Here is a 25,582-nt window from a genome sequence, read left to right on the forward strand (position 1 = left end):
GGGAGCTGTTATCCCAGGTAGAACTCAAGAGCTAAGCAGGGACGTCCAAGGTGAAGGAGTTTGGGGACAGGAGCGAAACTCGGGCAGAAGTTGTGGTGTGGGCAAAGACGCAGTCCTGAAGAGGCGTGATGAGGAAGGAACAGGGCCAGGTGGGGCAGATGCCCTGGTGAGGTAAGTGGAGGCCCAGAATGTGAAGAGGCTTGCAGCCAGGCCAACAGGGCTGAATTTTACCTCTTAGACAATCAGGAGCAAATGCGGAAGTGACATGATCACTGTTGGTCTGTTAGCAAGGTCACTGTCAGCTGTGCACCTAACAGCCTGGAATGGGCTTTTGCAGCAGGTCATAGCCAGGATTAGGTACGGAGAGAGTGAGGTACAAAATTTACGGGGACGCCAAAGAACTCAGCGATTCGGATGCATATTATTTTAATGCAATATTTTTTTAGAAATCAAAATTAAAGCCAGGAAAGTCCACAATGGAAAAAAAAAATTATGTAAGTAAAGACAGATGTTACCCTTTGGTTTACCACCCTGCTTTATTATGAAACTGCAAGCACCACCCCACCTGTCCACCCCCCAGCCCTCACCATGCTGGGTGGGTTTACAAGGGTGGGCAATGATATAGGAACAGATTGGACAACATGAGGCTTTCCATAGAGTTGTATTTTTTTGTTGTAGAGCTTTTATTAACTTTTCCCACTTGGTTGTCAACACGGGAGGATATTTTGATAAGTGGACATAGGGGTGCACAGTTTTCTTTGCCTCAAGGCCCCCATAGAGCTTGGTAGGGCCCTGCCATAGCCCGGGCAGTAAGTGAGGGCCGACAGCCCTAAAACAAGAGTGTGAAAGAGGAAGAGGCCAAACTCGAGCAACATTTCTAGGGCAGAAATGAGAGAATATATAAATGCAGTAGGAGTATCAGCCTAAAGGCTCAGCTCGAGCACAATTTATTCTCCCCAACTACGTCATAAACCTTCAGGGTCAAAAATCCCGTTCTCCTAATCTTTTGTATCATTTTGCGCCTAGCTCGATACATTCCTATTAACTAATTAAGTGGAAAATAAGAGCTTAAGTCCAAAGCACACACAACTGAAGCCAGAAGTATGTCGTTCCTATTTTACAAACTGTCTCTCGCTGAAGAGCAGGACGCAGTGATGAATGTTCAAAACGTACGACCCATTCATGATAACTAAGACCCCCCTCCCCAAAATCTAATAAGTTGTTTGAGTGACACTCTCCTGTCATTCTCCCATCTCATTTTGCATCCTTAGAACTAAGGAGGAGAATAACTGAAGTGAGGGCTCTGCTTTGTCATCTCTGAAGCTATGATCAGATTAGAAGAAAGGCTGAAAAAAACGGTTGGTCCCACCAGCCTTGGACAATAGGAGAAAATGGGTGGGGGGCTTTGCAGTTTTCTGTATCAAATAGTAACCGGATTCCCACTCGACCCTCCTGCCCATGTGATTTCCACTCGGCCCCCAGCTTCAGTCCTGTGTCATGGAATATGGCCCCATCTCTGCGGAGCAAATGAGAGGCCAGTTCAGGATTGTGGACAGTTTAAGTGACAATAAGGGTGAGGCGTCATCCTGATGAACCATCAGGTGTGGAAATGCACTCAAGAGAGATCACAATGATGGAGGAGGCCTTAATAAATAAAAGCTGCTACCAAACCTAACTTTTGGATGGCTTCGGAAGGCTGAGTTGCTCTGAGAGGGAGGTACAGAGATATCAACTTGCCATCCATGGCCCGGCCCAGGCAAGGAGCTACGACTAAACAGGAAATCGGTTACTGAGCAGTTGAACGGATGTATGAGTGTTCAAAGCGCAGGCACCAGGCTATACTCTGAGACATTCTATAAAGTGAAAGCAGAGCTGTGTTAACCCTGACAGATGTGTAAGAGACTCGTGTAAGAGGCAGGACCTGCTTGGGTCTCCTGAAGAACTGAATTCTCTGTGAGTAACTATGAATTATTCAATGCTATGGTTTATTGGGCATCTACTATGTGCCCAGTATATCACAGGCATATTTTTTAAACCACCCCAGAGCCCTGCAACGGAAAGCGCTATCTTTATTTTACAAAAGGAAGCTCAGAAAGGTTGAGTCGTGAGCCTGAGTTCATAGAGCTGGTCCTAAAGGAGCTAGAATTCAAACCCAGAGCAAAGCCAGGCTTAGAGTAAGGAGAAACTTTTCCTTTTGAGAGCTCAGTGACGTTCTGGTTAGAGAGAGGTGAATGAGTTTGAGTTTGCCAGTGCAGTGTCAGATCCTGCACTCGACATTTTGATATGTTATTCAGCATGGGAATATTTTGCATTAATGATGATTTTTAAAATACAATGGATTAAAAATATTATTCATTGCGATTATTGAGTTTGGGGGATGCCCCTTCAATTTGGGTCCCCAGGGGCATGTCTCACTAGCCTCACCCTAGTTTTGGCTGTGTTCCAGCCTGCAGGTGACCTGTGATAACCTGAATGCAGCCTACAGACAGCTCTCATTTTAGGCAGACTTTTCACTCTCCTCCTGCCTGCCTGATAAGTTTTACATCCAAAGTTATTACCTACTGGGAAAGAGGTTTTGGGTTTTGTGGGGATTTTGGGTTTTTTTTGTCTGAGTTGGGTCTTCATTGCTGCACGCGGGTTTTCTGTAGTTGCGGTGACCGGCGGCTACTCTTCATTGCGGTGTGAGGGCTTCTCTTGTTGTGAACACGGGCTCTAGGCGCACGGGCTTCAGTAAGTAGTTGTGGCTCGCGGGCTCTAGAGTGAAGGCTCAGTAGTTGTGGCTCATGGGCTTAGTTGCTCCACGGCATGTTGACCAGGGATGGAACCCGTGTCCCCTGCATTGGCAGGCGGATTCTCAACCACTGTGCCACCAGGGAAGTTCCCCCCCCTCCTTTTTTTTTGACTTGCTTGTTTGCTTCTTTTGTTTTCCTGCTCATTTTATTTTTTTCCTTTATCTTCTTTCTCTATTCATCACTGGCTGGGATACTTATAAACAAGAAATGTGTCAAAAGGTGATACATTGGATAACGGGATGCAAAAAATTCTACACAACCCATGAACATATTCAAACGCACTCAAAAAGGAAGCGTCTTAGAATAATTTCATGCCCCCTTCCCAGGGCTGCAGAATATATTTATTTCTATAAGAAATTAGCTTCCAGGGCTTCCCTGGTGGCGCAGTGGTTAAGAATCCGCCTGCCAATGCAGCGGACATGGGTTTGAGCCCCGGTCCAGGAAGATCCCACATGCCACAGAGCAACTAAACCCATGCGCCACAACTACTGAGCCTACGCTCTAGAGCCCGCAAGCAACAATTACTGAGCCCGTGTGCCACAACTACTGAAGCCTGCGCGCCTAGAACCTATGCTCCGCAACAAGAGAAGCGCACTGCAACAAAAGAGTAGCCCTAGCTCACTGCAACTAAAGAAAGCCCGCACACAGGAACAAAGACCCAATGCAGCCAAAAATAAATAAAAATAAATTAAAAAAACAAAAAAAGTTAGCTTCCATAAGGATCAGCCCTTCACACATCTGCTTCACAGAATTATCTCTGAGAAAAACAAATACCGTATGCTAACACATATATATGGAATCTAAATTAAAAAAAAAAGGTTCTGATGAACCTAGGGGCAGGACAGGAATAAAGGCACAGATGTAGAGAATGGACTTGAGGACACAGGGAGGGGGAAGGGTAAGCTGGGAAGAAGTGAAAGAGTAGCATTGACATATATACACTACTAAATGTAAGATAGCTAGTGGGAAGCAGCCGCATAGCACAGGGAGATCAGCTCGGTGCTTTGTGACCACCTAGAGGGGTGGGAAAAAGAGGGTGGAAGGGAGGCACAAGAGGGAGGGGATGTGGGGATGTGCATATGCAGAGCTGATTCACTTTGTTATACAGCAGAAACTAACACAATATTGTAAAGCAATTATACTCCAATAAAGATGTTAAAAAAAAAAAAAAAGAATTGTCTCTGCGCCCTATTACCAGATACAAAATTAAGTACTGTGAGCTGAGGCTGCAGGTTGTACTGGTAGCTGGAGGATGAAAAGTCATCCTTTTTCCTTTTTTTTTTCCTTGAATTTTATTTTATTTATTTATTTTTCATACAGCAGGTTCTTATTATTATCTATTTTATACATATTAGTGTATATATGTCAATCCCAATCTCCCAATTCATCCCACCCCCTCCTTCCGCCCCTCTTTCTAAACTTTTGTTTCTACAATGTGGTACTGTTGTGACAAAACACCAGCATGAGGAGGATAACAGCCATGCCAACAGCAAACACAGCTGTTCTGAATCCTAGTCTGCATTTTTTTAAATTAACTAAATACAGTTCTTGGTTCTTTTAAAAATCAACATTAGGAAGCTCATCAACTACACAGGAGAGAAACTGACATAGAAATGGACACTGTCCAGGTACACATGCCCAACCAGTTTTGCATTTCAGCCCTGATTTCAATTAAAGAAGCATTCATTCAGTACCTACTGTGTGTCCAGACGTGACCAGGAATTTGTATCACTAAGACAAAGGGCCAGGCTTCCTGGGAGAGACCGATGCTCAGCAGGGCATCACCACCTGGACCCGTGTTTTATGGAGGAGAGTGCAGTCCATTAGTTTAATTAAAAAAAAAAAAAAAAAGCTTGATCTCAGGCCATGTACACTTTCTACAGGACAGGCCAAGAGAAATTTATAGTAGCAGAGGGGGTGGGCCCCTGGCAGGATTACGATAAAATAAAGTTTTTGTGGCCTGGAGTTTCCTCTCACTGTTCAGCAGTTTCAACCTCTAAACAAAACAAAACAAAAAAATTAGTAGCAATAAACCATCAGCAGGACTGCTTTTTGTTGCTGAGGCAGAGGATTATATGTCTGGATTGCTTCTCCAGTTCTCCTAATTTGACCCAGCTAAATGAACATGTAAAAGGAAGGAAGAAAAAAATTACCTCTGAGCTCAGAAAATCAGTGTTAAAAGTCCAGATTCTAAAATCCACACATTCTATGCATTCGAAAGTCACTTAGGCTCTCACTCAGGAACTCCATCCTTCTCATCCAAATTCTACCAAAGATCTTAATTAATCTGGTTTCTCAACCTGCAGGAGCTTAGAAGGCACATGGCAGAAGGGGCATCCATGCCACTGTAGATGGCAGCTTATAATTATCACAATTGGGGCTATTTAATGATGGTCAGGGCAGATCATGGCCCTATTCATTCACAGACAGGCCTATTCATTCACTCACTCACTCATTCATGCATTCATTCATTCATTCAACCAACATTCATCAGACGCCTCCTCTGGGCTACTAATGCTCCTTCAAGTTCCTGGTTAAGACCACCCTCCCTGATGTTAAGGGAGGTCTAAAGAGCTGTCAAAGCTCCTGAAAAGACTCCCACCCTCCACCCCAGTGCAATCTCCTAAGAGACCAAAGACCCTTAGGAACTGCATTAGTTTCCTGTGGCTGCAATAACAGAGTAATAATACCACCTGAGTCACTTAAAGCAACAGAAATGTTATTCTCTCACAGCTCTGGAAGCTAGAAGTCCAAAATCAAGGTGTCAGCAGGGCCACACTCCCCCTGAAGGCCCTAGGGAAGAATCCTTCCTGCCTCTTCCAGCTTCCGGTGGCCCCAGACATTCCTTGACTTACAGCTGCATGTCCCCAACCTCTGCCTCCGCCTTCACAAGGCCATCTTCTCTGTGTCTGTGTCCTCTCTTCATGTAAGGATCCCAGTCACCCTATATCCAGGATGATTTCATCTCGAGGTTCTTAACTGACTACATCTGCAAAAACCCTATTTCCAATTAAGGTCACATTCTGAGGTTCTGGGTGGACATGAATTTTGAGGGGACACTATCAGACCTACCACAGAAGGCTATCATCAAACTAACTGAGCACCCCACCTCCCCCGAAAGGCCACCAGAACAAATCCCTGAACCTCAACATCCCTGAAGTCCAAGAATCCCTGGTGCCCTTCTATCCCTGCTCTTCCTCTTGCCTCAACTTTCCATACAGCAAAGAGACAGAAATCAAATCATGGCACTCGGCCTTTCTAACCTTCTGAGGTGGCCCACACTCTGTCTGTGGAGTGTGTTTCTCTCTAAATAAGTCCACTTCTTACCTATCACTTTGTCTCTCACTGAATTCTTTCTGCGATGAGACGTCAAGAACCTGAGCTTCATTAAGTCCTGAAACCAGCTGTGATCTCAGTTGGAAGACTGTGGGGTTTGGCCGGGTTCAACTCCTGGACGCCTGGGTTCAGGTCCCAATCTGAGGTGCATGGTTTCAGACTACATGTCAAAATTCATAATCTTGCAGGTCTATCAGTGGATGTCCAGAGTGAGAACCTTCCCACCTCCAAAACAAGCGTATCAAAAACAACCACTGTGGGCTTCCCTGGTGGCGCAGTGGTTAAGAATCCACCTGCCAATGCAGGGGACACAGGTTTGAGCCCTGGTCTGGGAAGATCCCACATGCCGTGGAACAACTAAGCCCGTGAGCCACAGCTACTGAGCCCGCGTGCTGCAACTACTGAAGCCTGCACGCCTACAGCCCATACTCCACAACAAGAGAAGCCACTGCAATGAGAAGCCCGCGCACCGCAAGGAAGAGTAGCCCCTGCTCGCTGCAACTAGAGAAAGTCTGCGTACAGCAACGAAGACCCAACGCAGCCAAAAATAAATAAATAAATAATAAATAAATTTATATATAAAAAAAAATCATGTCACTCCCCTGCTTATAACTCTCAGTGGCTCCTGCTGTAAGAAGGCCACACCCCAAACTCCTGGAAGCCCTTCACAGTCTGCCCTCTTCATCCCTCCGTCCCCTCTCCTCCCCCTGCCCTCGCTTCACCCTGTCTGTGCTCCTCCTGTTCACTCAGCTCTACCCTTACTCTCCTCCTCGTTCAAACACACCAAGGTCACTCCAGCACTTGCTGACCCCTCTGTCTCCCTCTACCTGGACGGCTGTCCTCCAGATTGTCACTTGGATCCTACCATTGTTCAAATGTCAATTCCTCAGAAAAGCCTTCTCCATCCATCTTATTCAAAATAGCACCCATAGGGACTTCCCTGGTGGCACAGTGTTCAGAATGCAGGGGACATGGGTTCAAGCCCTGGTCCGGGAAGATCCCACATGCCGTGGAGCAACTAAGCCCGTGCACCACAACTACTGAGCCTGTGCTCTAGAGCACGTGAGCCACAACTACTGAGCCCATACACCACAACTACTGAAGCCTGCACGCCTAGAGCCTGTGCTCCGCAACAAGAGAAGCCACCGCAATGAGAAGCTCACGCACTGCAACAAAGAGTAGCCTCCGCTCGCCACAACTAGAGAAAGCCCGCGTGCAGCAACGAAGACCAAACGCAGCAAAATAAATAAATTAATTAATTAATTTAAAAAATAAAATAGCACCCATATTAAATGAAGTGTAGGTTTATTCTAATATATCATTACTGGTTTGCAGGATTCCAGACAGCACTGGAAAAGACATAGAAAAGGCTTGTCAATCTATTTGTCTGCTCCATGATGTCTTTGTTAGAAAAGTAAAAAGCTGAAGAAGCCCAAGTTTGAATTGGGAAAACTCATGGAGCTACATGGTAAAGGTAGTAGTTCTAGAAAAGCTACTGGGGATGAGACAGGTGCTAAAGTTGAACAAGCTGATGGATATGAGCCACCAGTCCAAGAATCTGTTTAAAATTCAGACTTTTAATGGTGACAAATTAAAGATCTTATTTATGAAAATAAAATAAAATAAAATAGCACCCATACGCACACCCACAGGTACCTTAGGTCACTTGATTATATTACTCTAATTTGATTTTTCTTTATTACACTCAATACCATCTGAAATTATATTATTTATTTCTGTGTTCGCTTACTTATGGTCTGTCTCCACCAGTAGAATGTCAGCCCCATGAGGACAGGGACGTGCCTGGAGGGCTTCCCAGTTTAGTGAGGGCACAAAGACATGTAAAAAGCAGTGACACTCATGGGTCCAGACACTGTGGGGGGATTTCGTCTTCACAAAAATCCTACAAGGTAGGTGCTATTATTATTCCCATTTTACAGATGAGGTAACTGAGGTTGAGTCACTTGCCAAGGGGAGCCAGGGCTCAAACCAGGTGGTCTGAGTCTAGATCTTGTGCTTTTGGCTTCTAGCCTACCTCCCCAAAAAAGATGACAGCATTTTGCCAAGGGGAATGTAAAGGTTATGTTATAGGCCTGTGAGAGCCGGAAGAGGAAACTGTCTGAACAGGGTTGAGAGCATCCCTTTGCTGGTAAGCTAATGAGTTCCTGGGCAGAGGAGGCAATCAACATGTGCAAATGGACAGGCAGTATAACAGAGAGCGGCAGACAGCCGATGGCATTCAAAGGGATGCAAAGAAGTTTCTGGTCATCCTATATGAGCAGGAGGAGGGGACACAGGACCCTGGCTCCATAGCTGAAGTGTCAGCATTAAGTCAGTTGCTGCAAGACTCATTCCCAAGCTGCAGCCCTGGTTCTAAGCACTAAACGCTTGACCTCCTTAACATATGTAATCAAGGTGCTCTCTCAAACCAGAGTTTCTGCTTCTGTGCTCCAGCCTTGCTCTGCTCCATGCCCTTGGAGAGCCAGGTTCTGTTCTGAGCCCGAGTAGCAGTGCCACCTGTGGTCTCTGCTGACAACACCCCCATTCAGCCCGTACTGCACTTCTGCTGGCCTGCTGGCCGCCGGACTATTCTTTGGATGCCTCTTCTCCCCCAGCTGGGTGGTCCTCTGATGCAACTGCCTGCAAGCTTGGCCGATCATAGCAGCCACCGCACTCTCCCTATGCGGCGTCACCCACGTGTCCAGACCTGCCCCTGCAGCTGCAGCTAAGCCCTTTGCCTTCCCTAAGGCACACTTGTAGCTCTGTCTCCTCTCTAGATCTGGCTTCCGTTGGTCTGGCTCAAGCAAGGAGAAGACAGGAAAACTATAAAAAGCAGAAGAGGGAGAACCATTTAGCGCAGAAGCAATTGGCTCTTTTGCCAAATATCTGCAAGGCTTGTTCCCATGATTCATGCAGGTCTCAGCTCAAATGTCATTTCATCAAAGGCCTTCCCCATTGCTTCTCCCATCCCTACTCCCTGCTCCTTTATCCTGCCTTTTTAAAATCTCTACCTGACATTACATTATATTTTTATGTTTATACGTTATTGTCTGGGTCCCCCCATGCAGAAAGCAGGAAGTTTCTGGTGGCCCCAGGTGTTCCTTGACATGTGGCTGCACATCCCTAGTGCCCAGAGCAGTGTCTAGCACATAATAATCACTCAATAAATAGTGATAGGCTAAATGAGAACAATAGTCCCACAGAGCCGAAATCCATAGGTAGGATACACTATAATAGCTGATATTTACAAAGATCTCTCAAGAGATCAAGGCAGAGGAGTATTTATTTTTTTCTTAGAGTTAAATTTTTTTCTTTGATGTTCAGAAAGCCTGTAACAAAGTTTCTAGAACATAGCAAGCCCAGCAAAACGTTAGCTATTATGACAGAAAACATCCTAGAAAAATTTACATGATTTTGTTCAACCTTCCTTATCAGGCACACCCAGCTTGTTTCCTGAGTTTCAGATGGCTGGAACTTTCCTGGAGGGTTAATCCACTGAGGAAATACAGGGGTGTGGCCAGTGCCATCTGAAACTGAAAATATCGGAGGGAGCCAAAGAGAGGACATTGTAAATACAGGTGTTGCTGATGAAATAGACATACAACCCGTTGTCCAAAAAAGTCACCACTTCGAAGATAAACGAAGAAAACGTTTTCAGACTGATGCACGTGGAGCCCCTGGAGCCCCTGGAGATCTAAAATGTGTGGAAATGTGTGAGTTATGCATTCCTCCGGCTTTATGCTTTTAAGTAAGGACAAATCTACATTAGCATTCAAGGGCCACAGAATCCGGTCTGTTTTACAAATTACCATGTAATTAAACAGAAGCACGTCTTTCCCCTATTCTTAGTATTCCGCTCACCCATCTAAGTCCTCTCTAGCCAAAACCACAACTTAAAAACTGCAGACTCATGGCACTGTCAAGGAATATTTTCTAACTGTCCCCTAAAACTGCCAAACAAGCTGTGTTCCCGTCATGAATAAAGGTATAAAGAGGCTGACAGGAGGTTAAAAGATGGGAGAAAATGTAAGAAGGGTAAATCTCCAGGGTGAGACAATACAGGAAAGTGTTTTTAGAAGAAGCATTGTTTATGTCAATGATCCTTAAAGGGACAGTTCATCAAAAGTAGAAACACCTAATAAAGGTCTTTCAACGTTCCAAGTTTTTTATGGCACAGAGCAGCAGCAGGGAGTTAATCTTACATCAAGTGCCAAAATTTCTTTTGAAATTTTACTGACCCATGAAATACAAGACTGGCACCATTGCACAATAGTCAGTATTTTTCAATTTACGCATCAGGGGTTCATGAGGTCATTTTAGTTGGTAAATACCTTCATTCTCTTCTTCCTTTCTTTTTCTTCAATAAAATAAAATAGAAAAATAGAAAACATCAGGAGATAAGGACAGGTAGCACAAAGGTTAACTAATACTTCATGAAACGCTTGTTTTAATTGTATAAATACATAAATGCATGTTTGTACTGGGTTGGGATGTAAATTGTACAATATTTCTTACTGTGGGTCACAGACAAAAAAAACTTCGAAAACTTTTGTACTGTTTTTCTTAGAGTAATACATATTCATAATTGAGCATTTGTAAAACAAATTATAAGAAAGTTTAAAATCATCTATAATTCTGTCACAAATGACTATATTAATATTTTTATCTCCTAAGCATAGTATGTTTTTATATTACACAGACACTAGCTGGACACACAAACACTAAATATTCCTAAGTCCTCTAATGTAGCACCATGATTTAAATAGAAGACTGATCCTCAATGGCTGTGTGCCACAACTGGGGGGAACCCTCTTATTTTTTTTGTTTTTCTTTTGGCCACGCGGCTTGTGGGATCATAGTACTAACCACTGAGTCCTAACCACTGGAAGGCCCGGGAATTCCCGGGGGGGGGGGGGGCGGGGGACAACTCTCTCTCTCTCTTTTTTTTTTTTAAATTAATTTATTTATTTTTGGCTGCGTTGGGTCTTCATTGCTGCACGCAGGCTTTCTCAGTTGCAGTGAGTGGAGACTACTCTTCGTTACTGTGCGCGTGCTTTTCATTGCGGTGGCTTCTCTTGCGGAGTACCGGCTCTAGGCGCGCAGGCTTCAGTAGCTGTGGCACGCGGGCTCTAGACAACAGGCTCGGTAGTTGTGGCGCATGGGCCTAGCTGCTCCGCGGCATGTGGGATCTTCCCGGACCAGGGCTTGAACCCGTGTCCCCGCATTGGCAGGCGGATTCTTAACCGTTGTGCCACCAAGGAAGCCCCTAAGGGGGAACACTCTTAAACAAGATGAAATAGTGCCATTTCAGATGCTGAGGCATCCATCAATCTCTGTGATTACATCAGTTGATAGATGGAATTGATTTCTATCTACCTGTTCACAGAAGGAATGCCATCTTCCACCTTAAAAGTAAGCATTTGATTCCACCATGAACATTTTCAACAAAGATTCAATCAAATCAGATTATATATTTGCTTGGAATTTTGCTTCCAAGTGTTAAATACGGTTTATTTTTAGCCTTGGGAGTGATGGAATTTGTGTTAACAGGTCCTGGTGAGAATAATCAGTTCGCAGCCAAGCTCCGGGTGCAGCCAATGTTCACGTGCAATGAAGGAAGACTTTGAAAATCCGGCAAATCCGGATCACACGCTCCTGTGAGAGGAGTCGGAGGAGGTTTTAATAGTGAGAAACTGTAAATGGTGGGAAAGGAGTAAAGTAGCCAGCATCTCACAGTGCCACAAAGCCCTGCGTATTAATGTGAACTCATTCCAGACAACCAGGAGAACTTCTCCTGGGGGGAATTGGGACTAGGAGAGAGTGGCCTGGAATGGCACCTCCATGGTATTAAGGAGTCAAAGGGACCTCACACTTGCATTTGCTACAAAGGAGAGAAGCACGGAACACGGTGCTGAGAATGTCGTTGGCAAGCGAAAGTGAACTTCAACGTGCATAGGAATTCCAACATTATCAATTAATTTGTTTCATATCAAACATGGGTGCCCTTACCAAGCAATGCAAATGAGAAATCCAATTTTCAGGAAATAAATGTGGAACATTTATATAAAAATTAAATAAGTTGTAAGAAAACATTGTGATACTTCAATATAGAAACTCTAAACATGTATTTATATTCAAATGAGTTTCTTACTCCAAAGTATAATTTTCATACTTCGAAGAGTACAGGAAGTTTATGATGATCTATGCAGGTGTCAGCAAACCAGAGGTTGAGGACCAATGGCCTATTTGGTAAATAGAGTTTTATTGAAATGCAGTCTCATACTCATCCCTCTAACCTATTGTCTATGGCTGTTTTTGAGCTTCAGTGGCAGCATTGAATGATTGTGCCAGAGACCTTGTAGCCTGCCAAGCCAAAAACAGTCACTAGCTGGCCCTTTAAGAAAAATTTTGCCTAAAGTAAACTGGATTTCTGGTGAAGCAATGCACCTTCTGAACGGGTGGCAGGTCTTGAAGAAGCTGTAGCTATTTCTGAGGGCCCCATCTTCCTGCACAATGAACTAGTGATTCTTCTTTCTCTGCAGAGGTCATTTATACAGGGGCATATGAATAGCTGTAAAATGTAACAGGAACACCAGTGGGGTTTGGATTGGTGTTAAAACCAGTTTCACAGAAGTGTGACTTTCAGATCTGCAAGGAATCTACTCAAAACCTCTTCTGTGAAACTGATCCGGATGTTTCAGCACTGAATCCAAATAAGGACCAAGACACTCAAGAAGGAACACTGCGACTCTCTTCATGTGAGACTCAGACCACATATTCCTTCCAGGCTGGAGAATACAAATCTGGAGCCTGCTTTTGAAGGAGCAACAGAAACTCTCTTCTTTTCTTTAGCAACCTTCTCCTATTTGCCCTTGACCCCAGAACCCAGGATGGAAACCCACATAGATACAGTTGGGAGCACACCCATTTCTTTCAACGCAGGTAAACCACGTAACCCTGTAGGTTGAAAGTGACCATATTTCACCAGCTCTCCCCAGCAGGCCTGCTGGTGGGGGTGAGGGTGCTCCAGGCAAATATTACCTCCCCCAGGCAAAGCCCTGCAAGATGATGGTGAGTATTTCCCCAGTCCATCAAGATTCTTCTGTCTGTTAGGGAAAAGACCTTTATTCAACTTGTATTGCTTGATTTGAAAGCCACACCCAAATCTCAATGCCATCCTGACAATATTTCTATTAAATAAGATCCTCCCATCTTGTTGGGAGGTTTTTAAATCAATATGCCACAAAAAGCTTCTGAACGAGTTAACGCAGACGCCTGACTCACTCTCCAGCAAGCACTCCTCCACGAAGAATCAATGGACTTTTTTCAATCTATCAAAACAATTAGCAGTTAAGCAGTAATACAATTAAAATGCAGCTCTTCCTTGTACTCTTTCCCATATTTAAAAAGAAAAAAAAAAGGCAAGGATGCTGAAGTCTTGGGAGTAACAGAATTAAGACCTAGCTGCTGGGTTCAAATCTGAGCTTCATCCCTTAGGGAAGAGCCACATTTGCTAAGTGCACAGGCCACAGAAGGCACTGAGGCACGACCACACGACCACTCTTTCTCAGCCCACTTTTATTTATTTTTTTATTGCAGTATAGTTGATTTACAATGTTGTGTTAGTTTCTGGTGTACAGCAAAGTGATTCAGTTATACATGTATATATATCTCTATTCTTTTTCAGATTCTTTTCCATTATAGGTTACTACAAGATATTGAATATAGTTCCCTGTCTCGGCACACTTTAAAAGATGAGCACACTGAAGCTCAGAGGGTTGACGTGACTTGTCCAAGGTCAAGCACCTAGTAAGAAGTGGCAAAACTGGGATTCAAATTCATTCTATCCCCAAAACCCTATTTTGTTTTGTTTTCTCCCCCCAACTCTATGTAATGATAGCTGGACAATGTCAAAGGTCTACGACCTCCTCACTTCCTGGGACAGCCCTGGGGACGTGCTGTTTTGATTTGCTCTCTGCCTCTCCTTTTATTTTTATTTTATTTTTCCTTGCCTCTCCTTTCAGTCTTTCGAAGTATATATAGGTACTTCAGATGATTAGGTTTAAGCCTTCTTCATTACAGTCACAAGTGAGTCATACTTCCTGCAAGTTATACCAGCTCACCTTGCTGGGTTCCAAGCGTTCACAGATATTAAGCTCTCATACTGTGAATCTTAACTTCAATTTGAGGTCATTTCCTGTGGGCCTCATGTATCATCTACATGTGGAATTCGCCTCTCGTTATTATCTCTGGAAGGTCTCTAATTGCCTTGGCCCTTCTAGACTGTAGGCCCCATCAAGGAAGGATTTGCTGGCTCACTCACCACTGTATTCCCAGAACCTGATAAATACTGACTAGACCAATGGACACTGTACTTTTGCCACATTTCAAGGAGGTAGGGAAACTAAGCCACAGGAAGATTTAAGATAACTTCTCTAAGACCACAAAAAGAGTGGGACTTCACATAAAGCCATTTAAGAACAGCCATAACCTGGATAAGGTGTCATCTGATAGAGCAACCTGGTTCTTTCCCTAATGCCATGCTATACAAAGGGGTTAGGAACAACATAAATGGGTTTTGAAATTTACCATCTGCTTTTCCCAAGTCTTTGGCACCAAGATAAAAGACATTGATCCTATGCTGTACGTGTGAATGAATCCAACACAGGGTGAAAAACTAGCAGTTCTTTTTCCACCTACCAAGTTCTCACAAGCACCATAAAGAAGAAAGCCTAGGCTCAGCCTACCTGGAAGGGAAGAAGCCAGGGAGAGGTGTGCAGAGGTCTCCCAAAGTACCACCTTCCCCCGTGCACCCAGAAGGACCCGAAAAGAGCCCCCTCCCCACAAATGGACCGGAGCTGAGTATGTTCTAGTTAACTTCATGGACAATGCATTATTCATGGATGGTGAGATTCTTAGTAGGCTCTTTATGAATTAGGACCCACATTAGGCATTTCTGATTTTCCTTCCACTGCATACAGACTATGTAAGTAGAGGACTACTGATTTGATCAGAAGAAATACTGGAAAATAAGCCTGAGTACCAAGGCACTATAAGTGCTTCTATGAGGAGAAAATACATAAATGTCAGGAAATGCACTGGAAATAAAAACACAAGCAGAAAATTGAACGGATTCACGTCATGTGCCTCCAAGAATTTGGAGATCTTGCTGCACACTGAGATTTTTGCTCCCCTGCTTCTGGCTGCGTTCGGAGGCATGCCGACAGGCCGTGACTTAGTAATTCCTGCGCATCTTCCTTTGAAGGTTTTCAAATCGCATTTAATACAAAGCATGTCATAAAAAAGACTCACTAATCATGGATCAATAAAATATATTCCCTTCCATGGAGTACCTTTTTTTACCTCCAATCTGAAAAGCAGTGCTTTCCTGACACCCCCTTGGGAATCAAAGGCAGACTCATGTCAGGCCCACAGAGCACAAAGGAAAATGTCTCTGATAACTTTGTGCTTTATGTACAGCCAGAGGTGGATCATTCTGGAATAAAAGGATTTTTTAACATGAGTCCATTTACTCTGTAATTCAGAGAAAAAGAGGGACTTCCCTTTCTCAGAATTTTCCTGATCCCATTTTAAAGTCAAAACGAGAAAGTATCCCAAACAAGCATGAAAGCCTGGCTAGCTCTGAGATCTAAAGCATGTACCGAATCCACAAAACTTGAGACAAAGACACAGAGAAGGATGCATGAGTCTGGCACAGCAACTTGAGATAATGTTTGCTGGATATAAATCTGGCTTCGTACGAAATACACCCTATCTATGCTCTACCCAAGAATTAGGAAACTTCTAGAATCTGTGCCAATGAAACAGAGCTGATTGAACAATTCGGAGAGAGCTTCTACTTCTCCGCCACATGTACCACAAGTACCCCTCCATCCCCTGCACCTGCTGCCAGCCTTTTCCAACCTCCTATTGCCATCTTTCTTGCTTCCACATTTTTCCTCTCCTTTTCTCCTTCTCCCTCTAAGCAAGCTTTTAGTTGTGGTTGCAAGCCACCATCTCCGCTTAAATTCACTGAATTCTCAACCCAGTGTTAATCTGGGCAAAGAAGGTGTGGTCCTCTGTCCCTTACAGATCAGCTGGCATAAAAAGAGCTAGTTACTTTGCAATGCCAAGCTAGACCCAAGTAACATGAAGTTCTCACAGGCTGAGAGATCTCTGAACACAACCCAAGGCATCAGTACTGTATGTTTTCTCTGGTCGAGGGCATTCATTTTCATCATGATTATATTAAGCAGAAAACCTAAAATGACTGTCATCCTTGGTCGCTAATGCCTTTCTTTTTCGTTTCCTCCCCCTCTAACAAGACTGTTTCACGGAACAGGTAGAAATCTGCCTACCTATCCAAAAAATGAAAAACATGATGCTCTTCTGATAGGAACTTTTTTCATGAAACACTGAAATCCCATTTCCCTGCACTGTAATTTCTAGGTCATTACTTACTAAGCAAAGTTAGAATATTCCATTTAAATGTAAAATTGTCTTCTCCTAGGACTGGCAGAGCAGCGCTGCCATAAACAAACAAATTGAGCAAGTTAGAAATTTAGTCTCTAATAAAAATAGGTATGGGGGGCTTCCCTGGTGGCGCAGTGGTTGAGAGTCCGCCTGCCGATGCAGGGGACACAGGTTCGTGCCCCGATCCGGGAAGATCCCACGTGCCGCGGAGCAACTAAGCCCATGTGCCACAACTACTGAGCCTGCACTCTAGAGTCCGCAAGCCACAACTACTGAGCCCATGTGCCACAACTACTGAAGCCCGCGCACCTACAGCCCATGCTCCACAACAAGAGAAGCCACCGCAATGAGAAGCCTGCACACCGCAACTAGAGAAAGCCCGTGCGCAGCAACGAAGACCCAAAGCAGTCAAAAATAAATAAATAAATAAATTTATTATTTTTTTTAAATGTCACACTTAAAGGCTTAGACTCACTGTAAAAGAGGGTGCGCTGACCCTAGGGATTCGGAGAAGAATGCGACATGGGTCTTGTTATTAAGAAACTTACAATCTATGGGCTTCCCTGGTGGCGCAGTGGTTGAGAGTCCGCCTACCGATGCAGGGGACATGGTTACGCGCCCCAGTCCGGGAATATCCCACATACCTCGGAGCGGCTGGGCCCGTGAGCCATGGCCGCTGGGCCTGCGCGTCCGGAGCCTGTGCTCCGCAACGGGAGAGGCCACAAGAGTGAGAGGCCCGTGTACCGCAAAAATAAATAAATAAATAAATAAATAAGTAAGTAAATAAATTTAAGCACTTTATAAAGTGTTTTTCTCTGTCAATACTAAAAATATTCAGTAATTCTATAGTCGAACTAATGGGTCCAACTTGGGTGCTTTATTTTAAAAAGGTTTAAGTTTGATTCCCATATTTGGTTTATTATAGTCATGGGGAGTGTTTGCTAAAAAAACAAATTCTTGGGTTTCCCTGGTGGCGCAGTGGTTGAGAGTCCGCCTGCCGATGCAGGGGACACGGGTTCGTGCCCCGGTCCGGGAAGATCCCACATGCCGCGGAGCGGCTGGGCCCGTGAGCCATGGCCACTGAGCCTGCGCGTCCGGAGCCTGTGCTCCGCAACGGGAGAGGCCACAACAGTGAGAGGCCCGCGTATCGCAAAAAACAAACAAACAAACAAAAAATAAATTCTTTATCCTCTCCTCAGAAGTACTGAATCAGGTCACGCCACCAAGTCATTCTTATATGCAGGTAGTTTAGAAAACACTGAATTCTCTTTCTGAATGATCTAGCCTCCAGCTTTGGCTTCACATTGGACAAAAGGAACAATAAATTCCATTCCCCCACTGTCATCTCTTTCTGTACCTACACTTTCAATTTCTCCTCCATCATTCTCGACTTCTCAAATACTCTGAAATTACATCCAGGAACCAACTAACTGCAGAGGAAAACTATAATGGAGAAACAATAGATAGGAACCAAAAAGAAATATGTAAACGGGAAACAATACACTAAAAGGGAAAAGAAATTTAAGTGAAAAGATAAATATTTGAGGAAATGGAATACCAGTACTTATTATCTTCCAATTTCTTCTCTTTCCCCAGGTCACGAGAGATCAGGAGCATAATTACAGGGATGCAAATGAGTGAGGAGTCATCAAGACTTTAGTATCTAGTTGAGTTGGAGGACTTGGTTAATTCCAGGCATCCTGGGGCTAACGTCAAGGTGAGGGGTGGGGGAGACCATAAACATTCAGTCTATATACCACTAGTCATAACATCAATTTGTTCCTGAGACTGAGTTGCCATTTCTCTTGGATTTGAGTTTCAGTTTCTTGAATACAGCAACTGATGAGCTACTCAAGTGCCCCTAGGGCTGGGGCATCTTGCCCATCTCTTCTTCCCCCAACCCTCACTCCTGCTTTGTAACTGACATCCTGTCCCTGAGTCCCACTCTGAGCTGGAGCACTTCCCCACATGCTTTTCTGATGCTGCTAGGCAGGCTTCCTTCACCCCCCAGCCACCTGCCTTCTAGAGGTCTTTCTTCACCTTCTCATGGCCATCCCTGTTGACACCCACCTATCTGGACCACACTGGTGGTCCAGCATAGAGCTGTTGTGTTTTCCAGGTGTAACTCCCTGTAATCACAAGCAGAGAGCATTTCCATCTCCTTCAATGTTCTGAGTACCATCTACCCAACTTTGTGTCAGCCAACCCTTCCACATGATGCTATAGGATGTGATAGGGTATGTTTCTCATCATCATGGACACAATTTTGTCTTAGCATAACTATAATATGCGGGTTCCAAGAAAGTGAAGCAGCTCTCCTCACCCCTTGATACCCTGATTCTGCCAACTGCTACACTATACTAGTCCCAGACCCTATGTAAGAGAGTAATAATAGGCTGGTGTGATGTTGCTTTAATGAACACACACCCTTATTCACTATTAGCAAAAGCTTCACCACCTCAACGAGCCAAAGATCTGTTTAAGCCTCACACTGATATTTACAAATTTAAAGAGATACTAACTGGATACTGGGTTCTCCGACTACTGGCCTTTTGCTTGCTTACAATAATTCTTGCTGGACTTCCCTGGTGGTGCAGTGGTTAAGAATCTGCCTGCCAATGCAGGGGACACGGGTTCAAGCCCTGGTCCAGGAAGATCCCACTTGTCGCAAAGCAACTAAGCCTGTGTGCCACAACTACTGAGCCTGTGCTCTAGAGCCCGCGAGCCACAATTACTGAGCCCGTGCGCCTAGAGCCCGTGCTCCACAACAAGAGAAGCCACCGCAATGAGAAGCCCGCGCACCTCAAGGAAGCGTAGCCCCCACTAGACAAACTAGAGAGAAGCCCGCGCGCAGCAACGAAGACCCAACTCAGCCATAAATAAATAAATAAAAAATTTTAAAATAATAATAATTCTTGCTAATAAAATAGTAGAAGCCTAAGAGGCAAATTTCACTTGCAAATACTACTTCTTTCCTTTCGGTAGTAACTATTCAAGGAGACACTAACAAAGAGAACGTTTAAAAGCTGAGTTTTCCTGGATATAAACTCTTATACATTGCTGATAGGAGCATAAATATTACAATCACTTTGGGAAACATGTGCATAACTCTACACCCCTAGTCATATTCCCTAGAAAGACACTCTCACATGTGGGTAATAAAAAACATGTTTAAGTATGTTCCCAGCAACAGTGTGTAGAAAAGCAAAACTCTGGGAACAACCCACTATGGGTCAAAGAATGAATTAAATACATTACGGCAGCCATAAAAGTGAATGAATTATATGCATCAATCTCAAGATCAAAATGTTCAGTAAAAAAGATCAAGCTCGGGCTTCCCTGGTGGCACAGTGGTTGAGAGTCCGCCTGCCGATGCAGGGGACAGGGGTTCGTGCCCCGATCTGGGAAGATCCCACATGCCGCGGAGCAGCTGGGCCCGTGAGCCATGGCCGCTGAGCCTGCGCGTCCGGAGCCTGTGCTCCACAACGGGAGAAGCCATAACAGTGAGAGGCCCGCGTACCTCAAAAAAAATAAATAAATAAAAAGATCAAGCTCTGCAATACAATGGGGAAACACAGTCTTTTCAGAAATGATGTGGAATCTATGGCCATACCGCCCTTAATGTACCTGATCTCGTCTGATCTCGGAAGCTAAGCAGGGTCAGCCTGGTTAGTACTTGGATGGGAGACCAAATGTGAATACAAGGTGCTGTAGGCTTTAAAAAAAAAAAAAGTGGTGCTGGGAATTCCCTGGCGGTCAAGTAGTTAGGACTTGGCGCTTTCACTGCTGGGGCCTGGGTTCAGTCCCTGGTCGGGGAACTAAGATCTGCAAGCTGTGCAGCACAGCTAAAAAAAAAAAAAATGGTGCTAGGACAAAGTGGATATCCACATGCAAAAGAATAAATTTGGACCACTACCCGATACCATACTCAAAAATCTACTCAAAATGGACCAAAGACGTGAATGTAAGAGCTTAAGTGGTAAAACTCTTAGAAGAAAACATAAGTATAAATCTTTGTGGCACTGGATCATTGGCTTAGGGAACGATTTCTTAGATATTACACCAAAAGCAAAAGAAAAAGTACCTTGGACTTAATAAAAATTTAAAACTGTTGTGCTTCAAAGGACACTATCAAGAAAGTGAAACAAGAGCCCACAGAATGTGAGAAAATTTGTGCAAATCATGTTATCTGATAAGGGTCTAACATCCAAAATACAGAAAGAACTCTTAGAACCCAACAATAAAAAGACACATAACTTGAATAGAAATTTCTCCAAAGATAGAGAAATAGCTAATAAGCACATGAAAAGATGTCCAACATTATGATTGTCATTAAGGAAATGCAAATCAAAACCATGCTGAGATCCTACTGCACACCCACTAAGGATGACTAGAATCAAAAAGACAGAAAGTAACAAGTATTGGCTAGGATGCAGAGAATCTAGAACACTAATACACAGCTAGTAGGAATATAAAACAGTGCATCAACTGTGGAAAACATTCTGGCAGTTCCTCAATAAGTTAAACAGAATTTCCATACAACCCAGTAATTCCACCTTTAGGTATATATCCAACAGAAGTGAAAGTTGTTCAAACAAAAGCCCAGACACGAATATTCATAGCAGCATTATTCATAATAGCCCAACAGTGGAAACAATTGATAACAACTGATAACTGTATGAACACAATGTGATATATCCATACAATGAAATATTATTCGGCCATAAAAAAGAATGAAGTACTGATTCATGCTACATGGATGAATCTTGAAAACACTATGCTAAGGGAAAGAAGCTGACACAGAAAACCATATATTGTATGATTCCATCTATATGAAATATCTGGAATACGGAAACCCATAAATATAGAAAGTAGATCAATGGTTGCCAAGGGCTAGGCAAAGTGGGGAGTGAGGGGTGACTGACAATGGGGACAGGATTTCTTTCCGAGTGATAGAAATGTTCTAGAATAAGAAAGCGGTGATGGTTGCACAAACTTGTGAATATACTAAAACCAGTGATCTGTATACTTATTTAAAAGAATGAACTTTATGTTATGTGAATTATATCTCAATACAAAAAGTTAATAGAAAAGAACCCAGCAAGCTGTTGAAGACTACCTCCTCTGGGATGCCACATGTATAGAGAGCCTGGGATCACTGGGGGCATGTACAGTGTTCAGTGAACTTGTATCATTCTACTTATTAAGCTGGGCAATAGGTTCGTGGGTGTATTGCTTCATATCTATTCAATATTCAATAAAAAAACAAAACATTTACAAGAGCAATAAATATACTTTTTTTTCTGTTTTTCAAACCACAATCAACACAAAAATTGGATTTGAATTTAAATGACCATAAGTTGGTAGTCAACCTTAACTAAGCAACCTCAGTGTGCAAAATACCATTACAGAAAATTATGGGGAGTTAAAATAGAGGCAATGACAATCACAACCCTCCAAGGAACTTATAAACTAAAGCATGAGCGGCCACCAGCTCCAGAAAGCCATAAACCAGCTTCCTCATGGAATAATTTCAGCAAAGGTTTTGACAGTCCCAGCACCAGCTATTATTAAAGAATCCATTTCATACAATTTCATACATAACAATTTCATACAATTAAAATATCAATATATTTTACTTTGAGAGCTTCAAATTTTTATTCTGAAAAGTTGTTTCCTCTCCCTTTTATAAATCTGCTTTTAAGGACTTGGGATAAGGTGGAATTAGACCATAGGAAATTGTAAGGAACTTGTTTATGAGGCTTGTTCTTCACTTGAAGTTATATATATATATATTTTTTTTTTATGGTACGCGGGCCTCTCACTGTTGTGGCCTCTCCCGTTGCGGAGCACAGGCTCCAGACGCGCAGGCTCAGCGGCCATGGCTCACGGGCCCAGCCGCTCCGCGGCATGTGGGATCTTCCCGGACGGGGGCACGAACCCGTATCCCCTGCATCGGCAGGCGGACTCTCAACCACTGCGCCACCAGGGAAGCCCGAAGTAATATATTTTTAAAGCCCCGACTTAAATGATATCTTTAGATTATCACACATTCTCATCTAGACTCTATTAGTTTCTGAATATTCATATAATGACATCTTGAAGTGCCTTTTTTGCAAGATACGGTCTAGATAAACAGACAAGCTTTCTAAAAACAATTAAGGTTACCCTCAAGATTTATAATTGCTGTAGGTCATCGAAAATTGTATCTATGTTTCCAGTTTTACCAAAGATCGGCAAAAGCAAATAGTTTTAACTTGAACACTCTTTTTCCACTAAGGAAATCAATATTTTTATTTTATATCACAGTTTCTGGGATATATACTCTAGAAATGTATCATTCCAGTAATTAATTCAGGAACATATATCCATTTTAGAATCAACTGTCTAAATTAATACAAGTAACTTGATGATGAATGAATGTCAACTTCTCTTTGGCTGTGGAAAGCAATGGTGTTGGAGAAAGCAAATGGAAATTTGTAGCCAAAGAGCCCTGGATTGGAATCCAAATCTGCCACTGATTCTCTGACATCTGTAAAATGAAGATATTAGGATCCACCTTGGAGGATGACTGCAAAGATGAAATGAGATAATTAACACAGTGATCCTGCCACACTAGAATGTTCCACAAACATTGGCCCTCTGTGTTTTCCCCTTTCTTGTGAAAAAGCAAAGCCTTCTTAAGTAAATGTCCACATAGAGAAATATATAATTTTAATTAAACATTTAGGCACTAAAAAAAAAAATCGGCTTCGCCATTTACTGAATTTTCTCCTCTGCATGGTAAATTATAATCTTGGTTAAACTGTTTCAAAAAAATTTCATGAGAACCTTATTTTTAAAATTAAAACTAATGAGGAAGTGGAGAATCATCCATTCTTAAGCTTATTAATATAACTGAAGGCTTCATCTCTCTACCCAAGTGCTTACTGGTTTCTGCAACCAAGGTGAGCAGCTATGACCTATATTTTAGGATTTGGATTGGACTGAAAAGTCGCTGTGTTGTTGGATGAAGACAGAAAGGCATGCTTATCACACCTAGCACTAAATTAAGAGGAGTAGCTAATACGGTAAATAACAAAAGCAAGAACCAAAACCGTTTTGTCAAACTTGAAATCAGCAGATGCCATTCATCACATTTACATTTCAAAGTCCTACGGTAATGGTTGTTATCACTCTAAGGCTGCTTGTTGTTGTAGGCCTCAGACACACCGGATGGAGACACTTAGCTTTGCCCGAAGAATCACGTGGATAAGACGAAGGTGAACTGATAACCGTGTCAGCCAGCAGTCTGATGCAGCTTCCAAAAATGACAATGCTAATACTAAAGCATCAACATAGCATAAGGTGCTGAAGTAACAGTTCCCATATTTTCAGTACTGGTCCTCCGATAATATCTTGAGCCCAACCTGGCCCACACCTCTTTTTGTACGGCCCACGAGCTAGCTATGCGTGGGTTGAAAAAAGGCGAAAGGATAATATTTCATGACATTTGAAAATTATATGAAATTCAAATTTCAGGGTCCATAAATAAAATTTTACCAGACACAGCCATGCCCATTCATTTACGTATTGTCTCCTCCTGATTTCATGTCGCAAGGTCAGAGTTGAGTTGTTGCAATCTTATAGCCTGCAATTCTAAAATATTTCTATCTGGCCTTTTTACAGAAAAAGCTTACTGACCCTTGCTCTAGAGCACCGCATTCAATATTTTTGAAAGGGCAATAACAGAGGAGGTCCAACAGATTGGGGAGGGAGTCTGAAACCATTTCCTAAGGCGAATTGTTGAGGGAATTGTGGATATTAAGCCAGCAAAAGAGAAAACCAAAGGACAACATTATAGTTTTCTCTAAATATTTAAAGAGCCAGCATGTGGAAGTGGCTTGTGTTTGTGTCACCATAGACAGGAAAATGAAAGTTCTAGGGAGGCAGACATCAATTAAACATAAGAGAGCATCTTCTGGGAATCCCCTGGTGGTTCAGTGGTTAGGACTCCCCAGTTCCTCTGCTGGTGGCCTGGGTTTGATCCCTGGTCAGGGAACTAAGATCCCACAAGCCGCTCAGCCAAAAAAAAAAGCATCTTCTAACACATCAAAGTGGACAATCATAGATGTTATATCACAGAAGAGCAAGCACCCTGCCATGCTGGTATTTAAGCTAAAAGGCAAGATGATTGCCATGCAAGATTATTATAGAAGATTCTTACAGTGGGTAGGAAGCTGAACTGGTTTAACACTCAGGTTCTCTCTAAATTTTATCTCCAAAGAAAATGATCATAAATAACAGGTGACAGCTTAATGACAGGTCAATGGAAACAATTTCTATTACCACATTCACTAAGGATTATACCTTACAGGGAAATATATATACCTATATGTATGTGTATACATATATGTGTGTAGGTACATATATATGCAAGTGGCATATTAAAAAGAGGTTTATTTAAATAAAGAGCACAGGAGGTACAAAAAGAAGCACAGTAAAAACAAGAAGGGTTATTTTTAGGAGGAGGGTTCCAACTACAGAAAATAAGGAAAGGACGTCCACTGCTAAATAAAATGAGCTGGAATCTTGCCTTGTGTTACTACAGGAAATCAGCTTGGTGCTGCTTGAAAAAGGGGAATAGTCTATATATATTTAAAATGGAAAGAGGAAGAATGCGTTAAGAAAAAAAAAAAGAATGTGCTCAAATACAAAATACAGTAAAGGGCACAGTTGGGTGATTTACTTGCACTGGACTTCATAAAATAGTTTTACAAACAACTTCACAAAGCACAGCCACCTGTTAAGCTGTTATTTTGGCCTATCTATTTCCAATGGTAACCTTCACACCCAAGCAAGAGACATACCACCATAGCAACATAAACATCACGGTGTTGGAGAATAAAATTTTAGGAAGCAATTTATAGCTTCTGCAGGGCTGGAAATAAACTAATCCTTAAGCATGTGTTACTATGACATAACGTTCCCACAGGACAAAC

General features: G+C 43.0%; 1 protein-coding gene and 1 pseudogene across 2 annotated transcripts in view; one reads left to right on the forward strand and one right to left on the reverse strand.

Annotated features, from left to right (window-relative positions):
• The window catches only part of PITPNC1 (phosphatidylinositol transfer protein cytoplasmic 1), a 254,872-nt gene that overhangs the window by 212,080 nt on the left and 17,210 nt on the right, over positions 1-25,582 (reverse strand). The window lies entirely within an intron of this gene.
• LOC117309903 (5S ribosomal RNA) lies at positions 20,201-20,318 on the forward strand (annotated as a pseudogene).

Source organism: Tursiops truncatus, chromosome 20 (assembly GCF_011762595.2).
Source record: "Tursiops truncatus isolate mTurTru1 chromosome 20, mTurTru1.mat.Y, whole genome shotgun sequence".
NCBI lineage: Eukaryota > Metazoa > Chordata > Mammalia > Artiodactyla > Delphinidae > Tursiops > Tursiops truncatus.